This window comes from Lissotriton helveticus, chromosome 5_1, assembly GCF_964261635.1.
Source record: "Lissotriton helveticus chromosome 5_1, aLisHel1.1, whole genome shotgun sequence".
Classification (NCBI taxonomy): Eukaryota; Metazoa; Chordata; class Amphibia; order Caudata; family Salamandridae; genus Lissotriton; species Lissotriton helveticus.
The window spans coordinates 858009218-858028435 of record NC_136065.1 but is presented as its reverse complement, the minus strand read 5'-3'; positions in this window follow the sequence as shown (position 1 = coordinate 858028435).

Genomic DNA, 19218 nt, shown 5'->3' with positions numbered 1-19218 from the left:
TGTGAATGGAGCAGACACCTTCACAAATTGCATGAAAGACACAGCCTCGGAGTGCGGCGACAACACACATTACACGGACTGCTGATTTAGGCGCCATGTAGGGCCTCTAAGTGGCGTCACTTGGAGCAAACAAACATCCTTCGCGGCTGGAGCACAGACCTTCCAATATTGCATCAAACACACTGCCTCGGAGTGCACGCATTCATCTGCGAGTGCAGAGGCGGGTGCAGAGCCGAGCCAGTGTCGCAGAGGCATGGATACACTTTCCACGGACTGGTGTGTAACCCACGCACATCATCGCTGGGCCGCTGTCGGACACTGTCAGCCCAAACGACTTCACGCGCTACACTCTGCCGCTTCCTGCCACTGGCTGCAACAGCGGAGGCACATGTTCCACTCCAATGGAGACCTAGCGTTACCGTGTATGCACACCTCAACTGGACAGGTAAAGAACGACGTTATATGTCGCACTCTCTAGGTCCGGAAATGTGGAAAACCAATTCATTCTCAATCCTCACTCTCATGAAACAAGAAATGTTGTATACCGTGAGGTTTTATAATAAAATAGCATTGCCTATTACAAACATTGCACACATTCTATTTCATCCCCGGACAACGTCGGGCTGCGCCGCTAGTATATATATATATACACATATATATATATATATATATATATATATATATATATATATATATATATATATATATATTGCACCAAACTCCTTCCTCACGGACAGAGCAGAGGCCACACAGGGGAATGACAGGGAAACACTTTAATAGTGGCAAGTGCATTTTGGCCTGACGGCCTTCCTCAGTGCCAAGCAGTGTTCAGGAGGTTTCACAGTCCCAGTTATTTGAAAGTCCTACTACGTTGTAATTGGACAATGGCTGCCCCGCCCCCAACACAGGTGTGTCTGCTCACTGCTCCAAGTTCACGGATTTGAAGTGAACTACTGGTCCCAGAATGCTGTAGGCTTTCAGTTGAGTGATGCAGGGGGCTGTTGCAACGCCAAAGTGACCTTGCTGCATGCTGGACAATCAAAGGTGCTGTTAAAACCAATATCCTGCTGCGATGTAAGTCAAACGTTTTCCCGAACACTGACACAGCAGGCTTGTCAAAAGTCACACTTTATTCCATGTGGATGCTCTTGTTCTAACGCGTTTTGGTAGGAACTGCTTAAAGTTTGTGCTGTGTTTGCATACCTTACAGGTACTAAACTTGTAGAAGCCCTTTTGTTCTCTTAACCAAGTGCGTGTTCACTGTCAATCAATCAATCAATCAGGGAATTATAAGCACGCTACTCACCTGTGTGGGTCTCAAGGTAATGGGGGAGGGGGGAGCAGCTCCGGTCAGTTGAAGAGCCAGGTCTTGAGGGTATTCCTGAAGATGTGCAGGGTGGGGGCGCATCTGATGTCTGTCGGGCTCCCCAGGGCGCGCTGCCTGCAGCGGCGCTGTTTCCTGTCCTTGATTGCGAAGACGCGAGCCTCGCCTGCTGTTTTCTGTCAGCGGGCAAGGGCAGCGCCTGCGATGTATTTAAAGAAGGGGTCCACGTTGGCAATCGCTTCGCGTTCCATCACGGATCTCGCCAGGCCTCCCACCGTTTCCCTCCCCATCACTTACCTGCAATCCTTGACCGCTGTTTTCTGTTGGTAGTCGCTTGCTGGGCATCTTCAGTGTTCTTTCCCCTTCCAGGGTTTTCTGGTGCTCTTCTGAAGCACTTGGTTATGCAGCTCCTTTTCTAGCCGGCAACATTGTATCCAGGGAACCTCGGCCTTTTCACCCTTGGCGTTCTGGCAACTTGTCTCTGAAAGACAAGAAATAGCAAAGGTTGTAAAGAATCACAGTGTCTTCTTGTCTGGGGTATTTAGAGCTTAATTTGAATTTTAGAAATAGCACACTTATCTGATGGCTCTATGACTAGACGAGTGATTCTAAAAATTCTCTTTGTTTCTGGTAAAAATCTTCTTGCTGCAAAGGGAAAAGAGAAACTATATAAATCGATTAAGATAACCCACTTGTTTTTGTTGTTTAAATTGACCCTGAACTTTTTGCCCTAATTTTTCCAGTGCTTTCTCCTGTGCTGGGAAATGAGTTTTTTCGTTTTTCCCTAATTCAGGAGTAATGGATACTTTATTTTTAAAGGGCCCTAGATACTCCTATGGTACTTCTAATATAGATACGAGGAATGTTCCACAGTTGTCCCCCCACACATACTTGGCACATTCATTCACAGGATTCTTGGAGACCACCCCATAGAAGATTCCGTGGACGTCTACAACTTCTTCCTTCCCTTGTTTTGTTTTCCTCCTTCCCCACCTTCCCTCTTTTGCTTTGACCTAGTTGGGTGAAGGAGGTAGGTGAGGGAAGTTGGGACCTAGCATCGCTTCCATGCTTTTTGTCCCTGAAGTGAATCCAGGTGAGCCTCACAATGTCGACCACCAGCTCGTTCCAGGCCTTGGCCAAGATAGGAGAAGGTTCTTCCACCTGTTCTTGGTCTGTGAATTTGCGGGGGTTCGGCAAGGGCGAGGTCGGCGGATCGGAGGTTCCTCTTGGGTACGTGGAAGGGGATTCTGTCATTGAGATATTGAGGTCCAGTATTGTGGAGGCATTTGAAGGCGTGGGTGAGTATCTTGAAGGTTACTCCCTTCTCAAAAGGGAGTCAGTGGAGGTTGCACAGGTGTTGGGCGATGTGTTTGTGTCAAGGGATGCCGAGGACGAGTCTGGCTGCAGTGTTCTGTATGGTCTGGAGTTTGCGGAGCAGAGACTTGTTGATCCCGGCATAGAGGGTATTTCCGTAGTCCAGTCTGCTGGTAATGAGTGCATGGGTGACGGTCTTTCTTGATTCATGGATCCATTTGAAGGTCTTGCGGAGGATGCAGACGTTGTTGTATCAGGTGGAGGTGACAGCGTTGACCTGGTGGGTCATGGAGAGGGAGGAGTCAAGTATGATGCCAAGGTTTCGGGCATGGTCCGTGGGGGCGGGGGTTGCCAAGGGTGGTGGGCAACCAGGTGTTGTCTCATGCAGAGGGGGAGGTTCCGAGGACGAGGACCTCTGTCTTTTTCGAGCTGAGCTTCAGGCAACTGCTGCGCATCCAGGATGCAACGTCTTTCATTGTTTCCTGGGAGTTAATTCAGGTGGTGATGGGGGTCCTTGAGAGGGAGAGGATCAGCGGGTGTCATCAGCGTAGGATACTATGCTGAATCAGTGCTGCCTGACGATGGCGGCAAGGGGGGGCATGTAAATGATGAAGAGCGTGGACCTGAGTGATGATCCTTGTAGTACACCGCAGTTGATTTCCATGTGTTCGGAGAGGAAGGGCGGTAGTCTAATTCTTTGGGTTCTGCCGGTGAGGAAGGTGTGGAGCCTGTTGAGGGCGGTTCCCTGTATGCCAGCGTCCTGGCGTCTGGGGGTGAGTTTGCAGTGCGAGAGGGTGTTGAACACTGCAGAGAGGTCGAGTAGGATCAGGGCTGTGGTGTCTCCTTAGATGAGGATGGAGCGGATGTCATCTGTGGCGGTGAGTAGGGCGGTTTCGGTGCTGTGGTTGCTGCAGAATCCAGATTGGGAGGGGTTGAGAATGGAGTTTTCCTCTATGGATTTTGTTAGATGTGCGTTGAAGTTTTTTTCTGTGACTTAGGCTGAGAAGGGGAGGAGGGAGATGTGCCGGTAGTTCTTGAGGTCCATGTGATCTGCTGCAGGCTTCTTCAGTAGGGGTCTGACTTCTGCGTGTTTCCAGTAAGATGTTGGTTTCGAAGATGGTGTTGATGGTGCGTCACAGTTCCAGAGAGATGGTGGCTGTGGCTCTGTGGAAGATGTGCGGAGGCAGGGATCTGTGGGGGATCCTGAGTGGATGCCATTCATGGTCGATGCAGTGTCTTGGGTGGTGACTGGGGTCCAGTAGGAGATGGTGGGCTGGCCGGCATTGCTGGAGGAGTGGGTAGTTTCAGAGTCGGGTGTCTGGTCGTTGAAGTTGTCATAGAGACCCTTGATTTTCAGATGGAAGTATGAGCCAAGCTTGTTGCAAAGGTCCTGGGAGGGGGTGATGTCTGAGGATTCACTGGGGGGTTTGGTGAACTCCTGGATGACGCTGAAGAGTTCCTTGGTGTTGCTGGAGTTTGTGAGGATCTTGTTCTGGATGAAGGTCCTTTTTGTGGATCTGATGCGCTGGTGGTATCATGGCGTTCTGGTAGGCAGTGTGATCGTCTAAGGTTTTGCTGTTTCTACAGTTCTTCTCACGGCGTCTGCATGTGCACCTGGATACTTGGAGGTCAACTGTGAACCAGGCAGCCTTCCTGGGGCTCTGTTTGTTGGGGTTGCGTAGGGGTGCTAGCTTGTCTGTGCAGTTGGTTATCCATCTGTGGAGTACTTTGGCTGCACGTTTGGTGTCGGTTGAGGTGCTGGGGGCATCACGGTTGAGGTTGGAGTTGAGTTGCTCTTCGGTGGCTTTGCTCCAGTTTCTTCATGGAGGGTGAGGTGCCATTTGGGTGGCGTGGGTATTATCGACAAGGAAGTGCACACAGTGGTGGTCTGTCCATGGTAGTTGCGTGGTGTGGCTGAAGCGTGTGTTGTTACCACCTGCAAAGATGAGGTCAAGGGTGTGTCCTGCCAGTCCAATATTGGTGAGGTTGTCCAGGAGGGTGGTGGAGTTGGAGTTGCTGGGGTTGTCGAGGTGGAAGTTCAGGCCTCTGATGAGCATGTAGTCCATGGAGGTGATGGTGTGGGGTTAGATGAGGTCAGCAATGGTCGTGTTGAATGAAACACGAGGTCATAGGGGTCTGTATGCATGATTCTAGGGCTGGGATGGATCTGGAAGTGGAGGTGTTCTGTGGTGGAGGAGGGGTTGCTCATGGTGGTGGTGGAGAGTCAGAGGGAGCTCTTGTGTATGATAGCGAGTCCTCCTCCTGGGCGGTTGGGGTGGTCCTTCCTCTGAATCTTGGGTTGGAATAACCGTGCACAAGCATGTCCCTGATTGATTTGGGTTTCCTATAGGTAATGTAAGGCCGTGCTTCAATGCGTTTCCTATAAAAGGGTCCGTTTTTATAGGGTCTCGGTGCTTTTTAGGCAATTTCTGATCCTATATGCACTTCTGTTGTAGGTGGTTATAAATCTGGGGGTTGAATTGCTGGTCTCTGATGTTCTTGGATTTTTCCTTAATAGAACCTCATTAAGTGTCAGACTTTAAACTTTATATTTAGTCTGATTAAGAATTTTGGTGCGATAGCCCCTTTCCTTAAATTGATTGATCATATCCTGGTTTTCTTTCTCGTATGCTTGCTCAGTGCTTTAATTACAGTATGCTCATAGGAGCTCCCCATAGAGGTACTCCACATTAGTGAGTTCAGGTGGTAACTTGCGACATTTAATATGCTGTTCTCAGCAGTACCTTTTCCTTGTAGCAATATTTTAATCGTATCCCCCTAAATGTGGACAGACATAGTTAGAAATTCACTCTGATCCTTGCTTACATTGTAGGTGAATTTCAAATTCAAATCATTGGTTTGTATCACATTGATGCATTCTTTAGCAAATTTGAAATCATCCTCCCAGATGAGAAAAGGTCATCAATGTATTTCGTCCACCTGGGGATATGGTTGGTATATTGTTCATTAGTTTCTGTCCAGACCACACTCTCTTTCCACCAGCCAAGGGTCAAGTTTACGAAGCAGGCGGTGAAGTAGATGCCCATATCTGTCCCTGACATTGACAATAAAGTGTATTCGAACAAAAAAATATTTTGCTCTGAGCAAAACATCATTTGCCTTAACATCATGGCATATTCAAACAGTGCAATTGGTCTGTGCAGAAAGAAATACATGCATGATCCACTTCCATCTTCTTTTCATGCACATATATAAATATAAGTATGTCTAGATTGTTCATGGAATAAGAATCTTCCCACTTAATGTTGTGAATTCTACATAAGAAGTCAGTGCTATCCTTACAAAATGAGAGGAGACCAAAGAATATAGGGAGATAGGAAGTGATCAAGATAAATGGCTGTGTTCTCTAAGAGACCTCGATTGGATGATACTATGAGTCTCCCTGGTGGTCTAGTAGCATTCTTAGGTACCTTGAGGATTCAGTTTAGACATGGTGTAGTAGGATTATCTTCCCCAAAAGATTTGTATTCATCAGTGTCTATGAGCCCATTGAATGCAATTTCCCTAACATGTTATGGTATGTGGGATATAGAACATTTGTGCGCTGCCCCATCACTTATCTCATAGCAACTTGTATCCCCTAGGTGTCTCAGGGCCTCCGCTCTGTAGTCAGATGTAACATCACGACTACCTTGCGCCCTTATCAGAAGGATTTATGCCTATGAGGGTCATTCTTTAGGTCTCGTAGGGCTTTTCTCTGTTGTTGCTTGAGATTATCAAGTCCTCACAGGCACATGGACCAACCCTTCTGGGACTGAATATTGCCCGGGGGACCACCACCTCCACAATGCTTTTTTTATTATAATTGTTGGGCCTCTTGGATGCCGCCAGCCCCGGGGGGACCACCACCCTCCCAGGACTTTATGCTAAAAGAATCTGAGGGGGCCTCATGGACCCACCCTTGCAGCCCCGGGTGCCAACACCTCACCAGGCCTTCCATTTGAAATATACAGCGACACGCGGACCACCCGCAACCTTCACATGTGGTGGGGCTTTATAATGTGGTGAGACGTGTGGCCCCCACAGTGCTAGGGACCCCCACTTCCCTGGGCTTTAACCACAAAGAATGCCGGGGCCAGGCAGCCCCCGCAGCCCCTGGGCCCACCATCTCCCCGGGGATAAATCACACAATGGAGGGGGCCACACGGTCCCCTCCTGGAGCCAATAATACCCTTGGGACCTCCACCCCCAGGGCCGGCTCCTGCAATCTCCCGGGTTGATGTTTGCTATAGCTTCTCCCACCAAGCCATAGCAAATGCTGCACCACTTCTAGCAATTGAGAGCGGAAAATGGTCTTGTTTACTAGAAGCGGAGCAGAATTGCTTTTACACAGAGGGGGAATGTTAGCAGCTCCCTTTGAGTAAAGGCAATGCCTGCTCTCGTTGGAGGCAGGGAGCCAGCAGGGACCCTGGGGGCCTTGAGGCTCCCTCCGCATTTCCCCACCTTTAAAAATTGGGTGCCCTGGGTGGAACCAGGGTACCCACACTACATGTCGGGCTGCAGGGGATGGGGTCCCTGAGGCCGAAATCAGCCAGGGGGCGTGAGGCCCCTCTCCCTTGTTTTATAAAAAAATATAAAAAAATAATAAAGGGAAGACCCCGGGGGATGGGGTACCCAGGGCCAAAACCGACCCAACCCCCTTCCTTTAACAAAAAAATGAATTACAAAAAAAAAAACTCCAGGCCCTGGGGATAGGGTCCCCGAAGCTGTAATCGGTCCTGGGAAGGGTGGACACACAGGCCCCCCTTCCTTTTTAATTCAAACTACTAGCAGAACGCCAGAGGAGGCCCGCCTCCTTTCTACACCACTCTGTAAACGCACCTCCTGGTACACTGCTGGTTGGGGGATGAGGTCCTCTTGACTACTGAGGGTCCTTAGGGGTCAACAAGACCTCCTGTTACCTACAGTTAATCCCACACAGCGGAATTGCTGAGAGGTGGTTGGGGACGTTATAGTTAGGAAATTGAATATAAAAAACGTTAGAAATTCACAGAAAAAAACAAAGGTTACAGGGATGTTATAGTATGGCTCAGGTTTCACTCATACAAAACCAGTGAAATTCAGCAGTTATAGTTAGCTGAGCTAACTATAACTCACAGCCCTATAATACAATGCTTATGACCTCACATATTGCATCACACACAAGATAGTCATTGTCATCGCTGGCAGCCTAATAGTTGCCTTATGTGCAATTAACAATTTGGAGATGTACTGATGTTTTTTTTAATTTATGGAGTACTGTGGTATGGGCACATGAGACTCTAGAGAGTACCATGTTACTCAAAAAGTATTATTTTTTTAAAAGAACCCATACTTATTGACATATCGTATTGCCCCTTTTAGGTTGGTTCTTAATAGAGCCTCTTGTTCTAAGTATCTGAAAACCGAATGTTGAAGTGATGCACGGAGGAAATGTTGTGATCTTTTAGGTATACAGAAACTGTTTTGTTGATATTTCTGAGGCTTTTTTCATAGTTCACAGCAATTTCTACAGAGTATTTCCATTGGCAAATATTCGAATATACAAAATGGGTGTCAGGAAATAAACTCAGCAAAGATTCAAAAGTTGCTTTCATGTCAATTTTAATTTTTACATCTGTGAGATGATATACATCATTACCTCCACAATGAATACTCATGACGTGGGAATGCTGACAATTATAAAGTGATGAAAATAGAGGTAGGATGTTAGTCCACCTTAAACCTCTTTTCTCCACTGATGTGATTTTAACATTCAGTATAACTAAATTATGCTGTATTCCTCTTCTTTTGCCGTACTCTCTTGCCCAAAAAATCTAACTGTGTCCAATTATTCACACACAAAGCATTTTCCTTTACAACAACCCAATATCTCCAAGAAGCAGGTCCTCAACATGTTAACTAATAAAGTATAGTATCGGAAATGTACCACTTAGTGATCTTGTTTGTAACATATTATACTTCTAAATGAAGCATGCTGATTGGTTTTATATGACACTAGAAGCCCGTCCCGACGTTGTCCGGGTATGAAATAGAATGTGTGTAATGTGTGTATTTGGCAAGGGCAATTTATTTATCTCGCGGTAGACAACATTTTTTATTTCATTAGAATAGGGACGGAGAAGGCCCAGCTGCAGCCCTGGTTGATGTTAGCAGGCGCGTGTAATTGGTTTAGTGATCCGCCGCCTGAGCCCAGCTACAGCCCTGGTTGATGTTAGCAGGCACATGTAATGTCGTTGAATGAGAGAGTTATCAGCCGCAGGTAAATCCGTTAAATGAGAGAGTTGAGTGACAGCGAGTAGGAGAGGCTGCAGTAATTGTCCCCTCAGACACGCTCATTTGCGTGTTCCTCCGCTTGAGGCCCGGATGCAGGCCTGTTTGATGTTAGCAAGCGCGTGTTCCCCTGCTTGAGGCCCAGCTGCAGCCCTGGTTGATGTTAGCAGGTGCGTGTAATTAGTGTACTTATCCGCCGCCTGAGCCCGGCTAGAGCCCTGGTTGATGGTAGCAGGCGCGTGTAATTTCGTTGAATGAGAGAGTTCAGTAACAGCGCGCAGGAGAGGCTGGAGTAACGTTACTTACCAGGCCTCCAGGTGAACGTGTTTGTCACGCCCCCAGCACACGGCCACAGCAGACGATCTTCGATTAATGTACGACCCACATGGCATGAAGGGCGGAACGTAGCACACGCCCCCAGCGTTTCTCACGCCCCCAGCGTGCTCCTTGATGCGGTGCAATTGCGTTCACCTGGCATGAAGGCCGGACACACGCCCCCAGCGTTTCGCAGGGCCCTAGCGTGTCACGCCCCCAGCGTGCCCCTTGATGCTGCGCAGCAACGTAATTGGCGCTTGTATGTACGACTCACATGGCATGAAGGGCGGACACACACCCCCAGCGTTTGTCACGCCCCCAGCACATGCCCACAACCCACGATGTGATGGCCGTACCACACCCCCCCAGCATTAGTTACGCCCACACCCACAGCACAACGCAGACGCGCCCACAAGGGACTACTTTGCTGGCACGGTTCTTTTACCTTTTAAATGTATAGAGGAGTTGGCCTAACGGCTAAGGCAGTCAACCTCAGACCTGGGGATCTGGGTTTGAGTCTTGGTAACGACGCCAAACATCCTGTGATTCTGGGAAAATCACTTAATCTCCCTGTGCCTAACAAAAATGAATGTGTGTCCTCATGTAACGTAACTGGTGCTATGTAAAGCGCTCTGATACCTGCGAAGTCAATTTCGCGCTATATAAAACTCTGCAAAAAAAAATAATAATATGGTGGCCGTATGCATAGCCTATATCCTTCTGCTGCAACTGCTCTTTCCAACGCTGTTTTGGGTGTTGTGATTGGTGCTGTGGTTACTGAGATTACCCGCCTCAAAAGTTTGAGCTCGCTCTTTATAATATTAGTATGGATTGAGCGGGTAACATAGCTTAAACAGTAAAACTCAAGCACATTCATTCCTAAAAACTGTAGACTGTTAACTTTTAACATACCACTCACTGCATACAGCTATTTCAGAAGAATTCAAGGTTACAGAACCATATTAACCAATACAGTATGGCATTAAAATCACTGTAAACTTATCTTCTTTATAAAATATTTTACTTCTAAAAAAACAATGCTGATTGGTTTAAAATAATATTGGCTCGGTAACATAGACCAAAGAGTAGAACTCAAGTCCATTAATTCAAAAATCCCCAAAAACAACACACTGTTACTGTACAACACCCCATTCCACACTACTCTACTCAACTGTATGCTTTTTCTCCACTGTATGACACTCTACTGCATGCTAATCCACTCTATGTCATTCCACTGTACCTCACTCGACTATGCTGCTTCACTCTACACCACTCCACAGCACTCCATTGTACTCTTGTCTACTGTACGCCAATCCACATTACATCACTACACTGTACAATACTACACTGTACACCAGGGGTCTCCAAACCGGTCCTGGAGGGCCGGATCCATGCCAGATTTTGTGCATATCCCCATTTAGATAAATGTAGTTATTTTAAAAATCTGGCATGGATCAGGCCCTCCAGGACCAGTTTGGAGAACTTTGCTGTACACTATTCCACTCTACATCAATACACTACATTATACAGTATTTCACTGTACACAGCTACACGCCATGCCACTCAACTCAAAGTAATTCGACTCTGTACTACTCCACTCTACCCCACTCCACTTTACACTACTCCACTGTATGCTGAGGAAGAGGTGTGGCGCCGCGGCCAGGGCGACTGACGCTGGAATCTGGGGACCACGGTTCGATCCCCGGCTCCGGCGGCAGGTCAGCCCAGCACCATGTGACTCTGGGCAATAGCTCGCTTAATCTTCCCGACGGCCCCCCAGCGCCTAGAGACCCTTACGGGTGATTGTGCGCTTTACAAATGTGGACTTTACTTTACTTTATGCTAACATATTGTAAGCTATTCCTCCACACTACCCTCTTTCACGCTACGCCTCTCCACACTACTGCACTTTACCCCACTCCACCATATACTATTCAAATGTACGTCACTGATGTGTACGCCACTCCACTGTCAGCTACTCCACTGTACGCTATTTCAGTGTATGCTACTCTACTGTACGCTATTCCACTGTATGGAACTTCTCTATACACCTCTCGCCTTTTTGCAACTCTACCGTATACTTTTCTGCTGCATGCCAGTCCACTGTACGACACTCGATTGCATGCTAATCCACTCTACGCCATTCCACTCTACACCACTCTACCATATGCTAGTACATTGTACCTCCCTCCCTTGTACTTCGCTCCACTCTAAGCGACTCCACTCTGTAGCATTCCACTGTACAATATTCCACTGTATGCCACTCCACTCAACACCACCCTCTGGTACGGTACTTCACTGTACGACATTCTATGCTTTTCCACTGTACGTTACCCCACTCTACTGTATGCTATACAACTCTATGCCACTTCACTCTATGCCACTCCACTATGCTCCACTACACTGTATGCTATTCCACTGTACGCCACTCCACTGTACGCTACTCCTTTGTACACCACTCCAGTCTTTATAGACACTTGCCAATCACTTACCTCCTTGTTTACTCTTTAACCAAATTCACTTACTGCCAATACCTGTAAGTGAAAAGTTAGCAATACCACACAGCTCTTTATTTAAATGACATTGAAAATAGTTCAAATAACACATTTGCTCTCATCTTTTTAGTGTTTTTTTCTTTCTTTTCTTTTCTGGGCAAGCAATTTTGCAAGAATTGGCCCATGGTGAAAATTAAGATTATTCTCCCCTGCACTGATGACTGTGTGGCAGGAGAGAAAGTAAGTTGCTGTCCCTGCATATGGCTCAACGATATTCAGTTCCTGACAAAGATGGATCACAGGAACCTGGGAGACAGCTGCTGGAATAGTTGGTGGAGCACAGGAAGTAGGCTGGGATGTTGGTTTCCTTTGAATGCCCGAAGTCGATGCAACAGCAGCAGGTGTTGTTTAGCCAAAAGCACCAGATGAATCTTAGCTCAGTTCCCGTGATTCCTGGTCACGCCTTCTCTCAGAACACGCCAAACGGGTGGCGTGGGTGGCTTGGGTGCTTGTGTATTTTTTGTGGTGCCATGGGAATACTGCTGCCCAGTGCCCTGAGAAATCACTTTATATCACAGGCAACAAGTTAAATGGCGGGCGTTCAATTTCTTCTCCTCAGGTGGAAGCAAGAAGAACTGCCACATAACAGACTCTTTCAACTTGCGGCATCACTCTAACTCCTCCTCCTCCCGAGTGATCTCCTCCTCTTGTTATGTTGTAAAATTTGAAGAGCACATGGCTGCCCCAGCAACAGGGCATCCCAGCGCTAGTCTCAGAAAGAACAAGCTTCACAGAACGACATGACAAAAGGTGCCACAAGGAGCACTTAGGATGAAAGGATCTGGAGCAGATGCACCAGGTTGAAGCCTTCCAGCCATCTCTGCATGAACTCCTGAAAAACACCATGGGATACAGCAGCACTGGGAGATATCTCAACAACTGTGCACCAAGAAGAAAGCAAACCAAGCTTCTTATTGGGTGGCAAGATCTTCTTTCAGCCTATTAGATTCAATGTTACCCTCATGGAGCATCGCAGAACTCCCAAGTGAGTACCGCAGTATTGGCAAATGTTTCTAAATAAAAAAAAACATGCCAACTGAACCTTTATACCATAAAGACTGGCTGGTACTACTCATACTAATTTTTAAAGGTTTGCAACTTACCTTATAATATTTAAAACGATTTTACATTACACACATGTATTTCACAATTGGGCTACATCCATGTAGCCCAAAACAAACCCAAATCTAAAAGTACCAAAAATGTAGAAAAGCAATATTCACAAATTTATTAAGAAGACACATTTTAATTAAGAATTCTAAAAAAAACGAACAAATTCACCAAAAACCAAAAGTTATAGTTAGGGATTACTACATTTCTACCACAACGCTTTTAGACTACACACACGTTAGAATGCTATGGTTATAGTTTTTGATAGAAGCCAGTGCTCTAATTCTTTATTTAATAATGTATTGTATGCTTAACATTAACATCATGCAAACATTTAAATACCTATAACTCGCCATAAGTAGATGTATTAATTTCAACATAAGAAAAGGAATTTTGGCAGCATAAAAAAACCTGTAACAATATAAAAATGTATGTTGACATGAAAACATTTTGAAACTTATTACATACGGACATGGAGAGTTATAGTTATTTGGATGTTTGCATGATGTTAATAAGTAATATGCTACTGTGAAGATCACAATATGTTGTGTAATAAAGTATTACAGCAGTGACTTCAATTAGAAACTATAACTATGATATTTCCAGTATTGGTGTTGTTGTAGAAACACAGTAATCCCTAGCCATAACGCTTATGTAACTTTTGTTTTTTTGTGTGAATATATATATATATATATAAAAAATATTTATATATATTCATCCAGCAGTAAGTGCTGCTTCACGCACAAGCAATCAACTAGTCTCCAATGTTTGTACTATGATTTATTCAAGGTTGCAACACGCCAAACTGCCTATGTGTTGTGGAGACTAGTGAGCAACGAGATGGCTGTCTCCAAAATGTGTACGGAGTTTGGCATGTTGCAACCTTGAGTAATCATTGTTCAAACATTGGAGACTTGTTGATTGTGTGTGAAGCGGCACTTACAGGATGAATTTGATACAGACTCACACCCCAAACTATGGGTCACAGTAAGAAGTAACAAGTGGCTAGAGTCTTTGTGTGAAACTTGGCATATGGATATATGTATATATATATATATATATATATATATATATATATATATATTTATATTTATATATGTATATATATTTGTACAAATATGTATATGTGATAAAAATGTGTACCAATCTAATATATATATATATATATATATATATATATATATATATATATATATATATTACCTACTGGCGGTCGCCAGTAGGTATATATAGTTAGGATTTTTTCCTATGGGATTTTTCAAAATTCTATGTTGAATAACTTTGGCGTTGATGGACGGAATTGGCTGAAATTTGCCTGAAAATGGCACATTTACTCTCCGGTCCTTCCCTGAAAGTTTGGGGGGGAATCGTCAAGCGGGGGCCGAGAAAAAAGGGGGGTCCCAAAACGTGTTTTCCCCATGTTAATTTCCATAGGGCGGTTGGCCTCACTTTTAGCCCGAACAGCTTAATGGATTTTCACCAAACTTGGCAAAATTGTAGGGACTGGTAGCCCTATGTGCCTTTGCTATGTCTCAAGATATGTGCTACAGTGTTTTTTACGAAAATTAACTTTGAAAAAATATATATTGGGCTACATTGGGCTATATATATGTTAGAGCCCAAATGTAGCCCAATGTAGCCCAATGTAGCCCAATGTAGCCCAAAGATGGCCACCAGAGACAAAAAAAACAAATGTAGCCCAAATATCAGCCAGATGTAGCCCAACTATAGCCCAATGACAGAATGTCCCAGAGTGTTCTAAAGAACAACTAGAGCGCTAACAGTCTTACTTATGACAAAAGTATGGCACACCTGAAGTCATCTTGATTGGAATAAAGTGTTAACACTTAAAACATTTAATTTGCAAAGGAACAAAAGGAGGGGGTTCATTTTGCCATAGAAATTATGATTAGTGCTGAAGAAAGAAAAATTAGGGCACATTTTGAGTGACTTCTCAAATCCTCTTATATTTCATTAAAAAAATTCTGATATGCAGTCTCCCAAGATGGCCACCAGAGAAAAAAGAGCCCAAATGTAGCCCAAATGTAGCCCAATGTAGCTCAATGTAGCCCAATTTAGCCCAAAGATGGCCACCAGAGACAAAAAAAAACAAATGTAGCCCAAATATCAGCCAGATGTAGCCCAACTATAGCCCAATGACAGAATGTCCCAGAGTGTTCTAAAGAACAACTAGAGCGCTAACAGTCTTACTTATGACAAAAGTATGGCACACCTGAAGTCATCTTGATTGGAATAAAGTGTTAACACTTAATACATTTATTTTGAAAAGGAACAAAATGAGGGGTTTCATTTTGCCATAGAAATTTTATATATATATATATATATATATATATATATATATATATATATATATATATATATATATATATATATATATATATATATATATATATATATATATATATATATATTCACAGAAAAAACCATAGGTTTGACACCATATATAGTTAGGTATTTGCATTTACAAAACCTTGAAAATTCAAAGAAAAAACCATAGGTTTGAGACCATATATAGTTAGGTGAATATTTGAATCATACAAAACCAATGAAATTCCCATATATAGTTAGTTGCACTAACTATATATTTCACGCACCCGCAATCCACTGCTGATGATGTCACATATTACATCATTCATGACATGGTCAGTGACATCACTGATGACATCACTGATGACATCTCAAATGACATCACTGATGACATCTCAAATGACATCACTGATGACATCACTGATGACATCATCCAGTGACTGTGTGTTTCTGTAAAGTTTAAATATGTTTTACATATTGAAGAATGAGTGGATGTATAAGTGTCTGGATGAAGGATTTAGTAGGTGCGTGACTGACTGTATGAGTGAGTGAATAAATGTGTCGTACTAAATGCATGGGTTAGTGACTAAACTGTCTGAATGTGTGCATCAGTATGTCTGTATGTATGTTGTGGTGTAAACTGCTGCATGTGTTGATCATTAGCTATACGAGAGGCTATATGTGTTATTGATTGGTTGCCCAAGTATTTGTATGGGAGATTGAGTGTGTGTGGGGGTGGCTGAGAGGTGTGTGACTCTGTGCATAGATGTGTGAGCAGTTGATTCACTAGGTGTATGAGTTCAAGAGTGCATGTGGAAACAGCTACATGGGCGGTTGACTGTGTGCATGAGTGTATTGATGAGTGAATGGATATCTCAATGCTACATGTCATAGTAAGTACATATGTAAAACACAGTACATGTGAGAGTTGGCATATATAAATAACTGTGCATGAGAGCCAGTGAATGTGTGAGTGGCTGTATGGATCATTGTGAACTTTTATCAGGGATTGTATAAGAGAGTACGTATGTGTTAGTATATGTTTGAATAAGTAAGGTGTGTATAACTGTATAGTTGAGGAAATGGAGGTGAGATTAATTCTTTGCATGACTAACTAGGTGTGTGAGTAACTCCATGGATGAGTGACAGTGTGTGAGTGTCTGTATACACTGAGTGTATCTAAGGTTATATTAGAGTCTGAAGAGGTTCATCGTATTAGCACATGAATGATGTCATCAGTGATGTGATCAATGATGTCAAATGAGATGTGATCAGTGATGTCATCAGTGATGTCATTTGAGATGTCATCGATGTCATCAGTGATGTCATCAGTGATGTCATTTGAGATGTCATCAGTGATGTCATCAGTGATGTCATTTGAGATGTCATCAGTGATGTCATCAGTGATGTCACTGACCTTGTCATGAATGATGTAATATGTGACATCATCAGCAGTGGATTGCGGGTGCGCAAAATATATAGTTAGTGCAACTAACTACATATGGGAATTTCATTGGTTTTGTATGATTAAAATATTCACCTAACTATATATGGTCTCAAACCTATGGTTTTTTCATTGAAAATATATATATATATATATATATTCACGCTCCAAGGTTGTCCACCATGTGAGTAGCACGCGAGCAGCAGCTTTATTTATGTGTAGGTGAGGACGGGGATCCGCTTGTAGACGCCGCTCCGTAATGGATCTGCCCGACGCGTTTCGAAGCTCCATCTGCTTCTCTTCAGGGGCTTTAACGGAAGCGGTGTGCGCACCCGCTACACTTCTCCAATTATATAACTCGCCCGTCGATGGGAGGCTCCAGTGAGACTTCTGGGAAGTGTAGTACGGAAAGCACACAATCAAGTCCTGTATGGACTCCACAAGTGGGCCCGTCCTCGATTCCATGTACGGCTGCTACTTCACTGACGTGACCCCCACGTTAATGGGGTGGTGCATACTCTGCGGCTGGACTGCCGCATATAGATTCACGCTCCAAGGTTGTCCACCATGTGAGTAGCACGCGAGCAGCAGCTTTATTTATGTGTAGGTGAGGACGGGGATCCGCTTGTAGACGCCGCTCCGTAATGGATCTGCCCGACGCGTTTCGAAGCTCCATCTGCTTCTCTTCAGGGGCTTTAACGGAAGCGGTGTGCGCACCCGCTACACTTCTCCAATTATATAACTCGCCCGTCGATGGGAGGCTCCAGTGAGACTTCTGGGAAGTGTAGTACGGAAAGCACACAATCAAGTCCTGTATGGACTCCACAAGTGGGCCCGTCCTCGATTCCATGTACGGCTGCTACTTCACTGACGTGACCCCCACGTTAACGGGGTGGTGCATACTCTGCGGCTGGACTGCCGCATATAGATTCACGCTCCAAGGTTGTCCACCATGTGAGTAGCACGCGAGCAGCAGCTTTATTTATGTGTAGGTGAGGACGGGGATCCGCTTGTAGACGCCGCTCCGTAATGGATCTGCCCAACGCGTTTCGAAGCTCCATCTGCTTCTCTTCAGGGGCTTTAACGGAAGCGGTGTGCGCACCCGCTACACTTCTCCAATTATATAACTCGCCCGTCGATGGGAGGCTCCAGTGAGACTTCTGGGAAGTGTAGTACGGAAAGCACACAATCAAGTCCTGTATGGACTCCACAAGTGGGCCCGTCCTCGATTCCATGTACGGCTGCTACTTCACTGACGTGACCCCCACGTTAACGGGGTGGTGCATACTCTGCGGCTGGACTGCCGCATATAGATTCACGCTCCAAGGTTGTCCACCATGTGAGTAGCACGCGAGCAGCAGCTTTATTTATGTGTAGGTGAGGACGGGGATCCGCTTGTAGACGCCGCTCCGTAATGGATCTGCCCGACGCGTTTCGAAGCTCCATCTGCTTCTCTTCAGGGGCTTTAACGGAAGCGGTGTGCGCACCCGCTACACTTCTCCAATTATATAACTCGCCCGTCGATGGGAGGCTCCAGTGAGACTTCTGGGAAGTGTAGTACGGAAAGCACACAATCAAGTCCTGTATGGACTCCACAAGTGGGCCCGTCCTCGATTCCATGTACGGCTGCTACTTCACTGACGTGACCCCCACGTTAACGGGGTGGTGCATACTCTGCGGCTGGACTGCCGCATATAGATTCACGCTCCAAGGTTGTCCACCATGTGAGTAGCACGCGAGCAGCAGCTTTATTTATGTGTAGGTGAGGACGGGGATCCGCTTGTAGACGCCGCTCCGTAATGGATCTGCCCGACGCGTTTCGAAGCTCCATCTGCTTCTCTTCAGGGGCTTTAACGGAAGCGGTGTGCGCACCCGCTACACTTCTCCAATTATATAACTCGCCCGTCGATGGTAGGCTCCAGTGAGACTTCTGGGAAGTGTAGTACGGAAAGCACACAATCAAGTCCTGTATGGACTCCACAAGTGGGCCCGTCCTCGATTCCATGTACGGCTGCTACTTCACTGACGTGACCCCCACGTTAACGGGGTGGTGCATACTCTGCGGCTGGACTGCCGCATATAGATTCACGCTCCAAGGTTGTCCACCATGTGAGTAGCACGCGAGCAGCAGCTTTATTTATGTGTAGGTGAGGACGGGGATCCGCTTGTAGACGCCGCTCCGTAATGGATCTGCCCGACGCGTTTCGAAGCTCCATCTGCTTCTCTTCAGGGGCTTTAACGGAAGCAGTGTGCGCACCCGCTACACTTCTCCAATTATATAACTCGCCCGTCGATGGGAGGCTCCAGTGAGACTTCTGGGAAGTGTAGTACGGAAAGCACACAATCAAGTCCTGTATGGACTCCACAAGTGGGCCCGTCCTCGATTCCATGTACGGCTGCTACTTCACTGACGTGACCCCCACGTTAACGGGGTGGTGCATACTCTGCGGCTGGACTGCCGCATATAGATTCACGCTCCAAGGTTGTCCACCATGTGAGTAGCACGCGAGCAGCAGCTTTATTTATGTGTAGGTGAGGACGGGGATCCGCTTGTA